This window comes from Odocoileus virginianus, unplaced genomic scaffold, assembly GCF_023699985.2.
Source record: "Odocoileus virginianus isolate 20LAN1187 ecotype Illinois unplaced genomic scaffold, Ovbor_1.2 Unplaced_Scaffold_6, whole genome shotgun sequence".
Classification (NCBI taxonomy): Eukaryota; Metazoa; Chordata; class Mammalia; order Artiodactyla; family Cervidae; genus Odocoileus; species Odocoileus virginianus.
This window is the reverse complement of record NW_027224268.1, coordinates 2,971,629-2,978,136: the sequence shown is the minus strand read 5'-3', so window position 1 is coordinate 2,978,136 and position 6,508 is coordinate 2,971,629. Positions and strand designations below refer to the sequence as shown.

General features: G+C 43.5%; 1 non-coding gene across 1 annotated transcript; it reads right to left on the bottom strand.

Annotated features, from left to right (window-relative positions):
- Positions 1-3,092: 3,092 nt before the first annotated feature.
- LOC139033441 (small nucleolar RNA SNORA19) lies at positions 3,093-3,211 on the bottom strand. Its single transcript, XR_011486020.1, has one exon. It is a non-coding gene; the product is annotated as a small nucleolar RNA SNORA19 (small nucleolar RNA).
- Between the last annotated feature and the right edge of the window lie 3,297 nt (positions 3,212-6,508).

The following is a 6,508-nucleotide window of genomic DNA, read 5'->3' as shown; positions in this document are numbered from 1 at the left end:
TCATAAAATCCTCATAGTTTAAGCCCATCGCAAATGCTTCACGGAGGACCTACACTAACACAGGGCCCCACCCAGAGTCTTGGTTCTGTTTGTGGTCCTTGGGCCTCATGTCCCCACACTGGGGGGTGTTTTGTGCCAGTCTCACCTGTATGATATATTTAAATGCTCTGTCTCAATTATAAGGGCCCCTGGTGGCTCAGAAGGTAAAGAATCCACCTGCAATGCAGGAGACCTGGGTTTGATTCCTGGGTTGGGAAGATCCCCTGGAGAAGGGAACGGCAACCCACTCCAGTATTCTTGCCTGGAGAATCCCCATGGACAGAGGAGCCTGGTGGGCTACAGTCCATGGGGTCGCAAAGAATCAGACACGACTGATAACAAGTCTTAGTCTGTGATTTCTTTTCAGAGAGTGTACATCCTTTATTGATTGTGTTTTTAAAGATTTAGATTCTGCCGTCCCTAACTGTTATGGCACAGATTTGAGAAATTCCAGCACATTACGTCTCAATTTTGAAACAGGCTGGAAAACACTGGCTACCATTCCCCAGTGACTTAGCAGGTCTTTTGTTTGTCTCAGGACATTCTGGGCTTTGCCTTTCTAAGTTGGACTGAAGCTGTTGAAGTGGGTTAAAATGGTAGGAAGTTTTGGTGCACATGAAAGCAAATTACAGATTGACAATGACCCCCAAAGTTTCCCCTGGCCCAGAAGTCACTGACTAGGTGATAATTCAGGTGTCTGATTCCAGTGTACTGACTGACTGGTTTACTACTTAACCCCATTTACAGTCATTGTGGGGCTACACGCATTCGGGTCATATTGTTTCAGTTCATTGCAAATTATGTTGTTGGAGTGGAATTTTGCTACATCAAATATTGAATAATATTAGTGGAAAACAGTTTGAGTTCAAACACATGTTCATTTTGAAAATGAATCATTTGTACATAGGAAATGGTAATACTATCTCCAGGAAGGGATACTGAGTGATGAGAGGACACGGGCAAAAGGGAGGCTGACTTTTGGCTTAAAGAGTCTTTAAAGAGTCCATATGTATGTATAGGGGCTTCCCAGGTGGCTCAGTGGTAAAAAATCTGCCTGCAATGCAGGAGACACAGATGTGGGTTTGATCCCTGAGTTGGGTAGATCCCCTGGAGGAGGAAATGGCAACCCACTCCAGTATTCTTGCCTGAAGAACCCCCATGGACAGAGGAGCCTGGTGGGCTACAGTCCAGGGGGTCACAAAGAGTCGGACACAACTGAAGTGACTGAGCACACATGCATATATGTATAGGCATGAAAATACTTCAGAGAGAAGGTAACTATCTGTAACATGACAATGTTCTTCCCACTGAAAAAGTGAAATATCCCTAAGTCTTTAAAAGCTGTTGGCGTTTTAGAGGGGGAAAGGCTGCTAAGAGAGAGGTACAGCTTTTCTAAACTAACATATGGAAAGTATTATTGACCAAGAAGTGAAAGAGTCCTGAATTACATCCAGGAGATCTCCCTGGTTATAATTGTAAACACAAAATCATCAATGTATAAATGCAGCAATACGAAGCTCTCAACTCTTGGCCAGAGGTCAGCAAAGAATTTTTTTTTCCATTCCAAAGCCAATGATTTATATGTATAGCACTTCCAAGTTGAAACTAGCATTCTCATTACATTTATTCATAAAAATGATAAATGGGCCATTTCCTGATGAATGAGCAGATTTCCTAGTTTCAATGGAAAATAAAGTACAAAAGAGGGAAAATGTCACTGAGCAAAGACCTATGTTCCTTTTCTTTCTGGACTGACAACTCAAAGTGACATGAAAAATGGGTATGGGGCACACATTTCAGGGATCCTCAGGGTAGAGTTTCAAGTGTGGCAAAGTGCACTAATCCGCTGCATTTAACTTTCTGAATGGAGGCCGAGCCAACCCTGTGTGAAGCAGCGATATGGTCTGGAATAATAGGAATAGTAATATCAGACCTTGGAACACATGAGGCAGTGCCAGTCCATGACACTGTGATGGGAACTGCCCCTGTCAGACCTGAAGGGTTAGCAGAGGTCAATCAGCCACTCTTTCTGGGTTGCTAGCTCGATTTAGGGTTGGTCCTCGTAAAGTGAGTTGCCTTTCCAAATCTATAGTTCTTCATCTTTATCAGTGCTCCTTTTGTATTTCTCCAGCTTCCACAATTCCTTGTCTCTCTCAATTCTTCATTCTCTTCCAGAATTCTCCATTCCCTCCCCCAATTTCCTGTATTTCCTACAATTCTTGATCTCTCCATGATTCTTTTTGCTCTTATAATTCTCTTTTCCCCCATTTCCTACTCACTCCCCCATCACCGCTTTTCCCATAATTCTTCATTCTATGGCCCAATTCCAGGCAGCCCCTACTATTTTCCCTCAATTCCACAAAGCCCTCTCTCTCACTCGTCACTGTTCCCCTACAATCCCCAGTGGCCCCCATAATCCCCATCACTCCCACAATTCTGTGCACCCTTCACTATTCCCCACGGCCCCCAAAATCCCCCCACTTGCTCCCACAATTCCATGCAACCTCTCCATATAAGTTTCTCCCACAATGCCATCTAGCCCCCACAATCCCTTACTCGTGCCCTCAATTCCTCATTGTCGCCACAAATCACTGTTTCTCCCAAAATTTCTCATTCTCTCCCACAATTCCATGTTTTCTCTCCCATTTTTTCCTGTCAGGCAGTTCTCTGTTCTCTTTCCCAGCTATCTATTCTCTAGCAATTCTTCATTCTTTCTCACAATTCCCAACTCTCACAAGTCCCTATTTTTTCCACAGTTCCATGCAGCTCCTTCAGTCTCCATTCATTTCCACAGTTCCATATCTCGTCTATAATCCTCTATCCTAAAATACTCCGTGTTCTCTTGGGATTTTCCCATTCTCCCACACAGTTCTCCATTTTTCTCTCACAATTCGGTTTCCTCTTAATATTACTCTCACACTTCTGTTTCTCTGTGTTGATTCTCCATTCTCTTTTAAAATTCTGTTTTCTCCCACAGCTCTCACAATTCTCCATTCTTTCCCACAATTCCTTATTACTTCCACAATTCCGTGTTTTTTTTTTCTTTTTTTTTCTCTTGTATGAAGGTGACTGACAGCAATGGCTAAATTAAGCCATGCTGCTAATTTACCTCCAAAGGTTTATTTAGCACATCAGAAATATCTTTTCTCCTGACATAAAGAATTCCGTGTTTTCTCCCACAACTGTTTATTATATGACTTGACACAGAATTTGGTAATTGTATCTTAAACTGTGTATTTCTCCTTCCTGTGAGTTTTCTGAAGTCAGAAAATATATTTTATTAGTTGTTTAACCCCTGTGTCTGTGCTGGTCACAGTGCATCCTGAACACAGGTACCAGTTCACACACTGTTTTATGAGATTAGCCTGTGCTAGAATGGAGTGCAATTTCCTTCATCAATAAAATCTTACTATGAAAAAAAAGTCATCCTGATAAACACTGCTGACTGGCATATCAGATGTACATTTTGGTAGAAGATTTGTATCTCAGCTTAGACCAGTAACTCGCACTTCCTGGACTGGCAGTCAGGTGGCACTGCCTTCTATCACTTATGGTCTAGATCCTAAGGTATGAAGGAGCAGTCACTGAAGCAGTAAGAGGGGAGTAAAGGGATAAAGGAATTAATCTTGAAAAGCCTCATTCATTCACCTGTACTTCTGGAGCATCTGTGATCTGCCAAGTTCTGTGTTAAGTGCTAGGAATACAAAAGTGAATATGCTGAACAGATCCCCACATGAGGGTCGGTCCTCTTTACCAGGGCACAGGGTCCCTATCTCCTTGCTCAGAACTGTGTCTGCACTGACCATGGCCACTTTCTGGTGCTCAATACCAAAGCCAGGGCATCCACTGTGGGCCTGGACACATGAAAGTCTCCCACCGGCAAAGTCAAGGAGCCTGTGAAGGAGGCCATTGGTGCAGGAAACCACCACGTTGACTGTGCCTGTGTCTTATCAGAAGAAGAATAAGATGGGGAAAGTCATCTGAGAGAAGGTTGTGAAGCACGGGGACCTCTTCATCATGAATAAGTTATGGTCCATCTTTTTTGAGAGAAGCTGGTGAAGGAAATCTGTCAGAAGATCCTTAAGGACTTAAAAATGGACCATCTGGACATTTATCTTAATGGCTGGGATTCCAGCCTGGGGAAGACTTTTCCCCAAACCCCCAAGAAAGGCGATGTCCTCACCAGTAAAATAGCATTCTTGGAAGCCTGGGAGACCATGGTGGGGTTGGTGAAAGCCATTGGAATCTCCAACTGCAGTGACTTCCAGATCAAAGGACTCTTTATTTAACTTAAAAAAAATCTTTTTAAAATTGAAGTATAGGGACTTCTGGTGGTTCAGTGGCTAAGACTCCGAGCTCCCAATGCAGGGGGCTCGGGTTTGATCCCTGATCAGGGAACTAGATCCCACATGCCACAACTAAGAACATGCTGCAACTAAGAACCAGCACAGCCAGATAAATAAATAAATTTTTTTTTAAATGAAGTATGGTTGATTTACAATGTTGTGTTAATTTCCACTGTACAGCAAAGTGGTTCAGAAATATATATACATATATATATATATATATATTCACAAATATACATATTAATAGAGATATATACATATATACTCACACATCTTTTCTTAAACATTTCTTTTCCATTATGACTTATAGGATACTGAATATGTTCTCTGTACTCTACAGTAGTACCTTGTTGTATGTTCACGCACACAATGCTGTTGAGCAGACCCGGAATAAAATACAGTGACTAACCAGGTTGTCACCCCTATTTCATACAGGAAGGAGGAATGGAGCCACTAATGCCACTCCAGGGGCATAACTGTCATACTATACAGCCCTCTGGTGTGTGTGTGTCCTCAGTCGAGTCTGACTGTTTACAACTCCATGGACTGCAGTCTTTCAGACTCCTCTATCCATGGACTTTTCCAGGCAAGAATACTGGAATGGGTTGCCATGCCCTCCTCCAGGGGATCTTTCTGACCCAGGTCTCGACCCCTCAGCTGCTGTGTCTCCTTGGCAGGCGGGTTCTTTACCACTAGTACCATCTGGGAAGCCTGCATAGCCCTCTGGGCTCTCCAGATAAACCGCAGGCCAACCCAGAGGACTCTTCCCTACTGGAAGACCCCAAGATTAAGGAGATTTCTGCAAAGTACAAAAACTGCAGGCCAGGTTCTGATCCGGTCCCCCATCCAGAGAAATGTGGTTTTAATCCCCAAGTCTATGACACAAACATGCATTGTTGAGAAATTTCAGGCCTTGTCTTTTACATTGAACAATGAGATAGTGATCATACTCAGCTTCAACAGAAACTGGAGGTCCTGCACCATGAACCCTCTGTCCCATTTGGAGGATTTTCCCTTCAGTGTACAATACTGCAGCTGAATCTCCCCCCAAAATTGCCCAGCAAATGTTCTATGTTCACTGAAGTCGCACCCTTCCTACCAAAGTCCATTTAGCTGAGATCATAGTGAGCCTGGCTCCACTGAGGCCAGAATCTAGGCAGTGCTGTATCTAGTATGTTCCACTGGGAGCAGATTATCACAAGGAGATAGGATTCAGATAAGCAGATTACAATTTTTTTCCCTACTTACTTGATTTGAACACCAGGGGAACTCTGCTAACGCTGAGAATACAAAGATTAAAGTATAAGAAAGAATTGTGGGGAAAAAAAAGTCCCTGCTCTTCTGCTCTTAGGGAATTTACTAGTAGACGAATAGATCAGCCCACCCATGAGCAATCCAGTACACAAACAGATAAGTAATTTCAAAACGTGAAAGGTCACAAGAAAAATGAAACAGGTAGTGTGACAGAGATGGAGGGGTGGTCCTGCCCAACTCCTGGGATCTCGTTAGAAATGCTCACTGCCCAGCTCCTGGGATCTCGTTAGAAATGCTCACTTCAGTGCCTTCCCCGCACTACTTCCTTGACAACAGGGAGAAGTTTGCTTTTCTCAACTTCACTCTTCACCGCTCTGCAGTAAGGTCAGGGACCGTCCCTTGGCAGCCTGCCCATGACCTTCGTGGTCTTTGCTGAGGCCTGAATACACGAGAGCAAGTTGCTAAGACAGAGCTGGTGAGCATCCTTGTAGCTCAGGGCTGGACAGATCTGCCCGGATTCACCGGGTCTCGCCACATCTGTGCTCAGTGGGCCCATGTCCACGTCATGTCTGCCTCAGGGGCCAGGGCTGCCTCGCACTCTCTGAGATCAATGCCCGTTTTCATCAAAGGAATTTGTTGCCAATGATGTTAAATGTGGCCAGAAATTATCATTCTGTTGAACATTTTCAGCACCGTTATAACAACTTCAGAGGATGCTAAGCAGTAAATCTCAATCTTTTTGTTTATAAATGATAGTTCAGAGCCTCTTCCCAAATGTCTACAAAGAAAATTAATTTTCATTCTCTATAAATCCGAAGAATGCTCCAAGATTGTGGGTAACTAGCTTTCAATGTGGATCAGCCTCAACT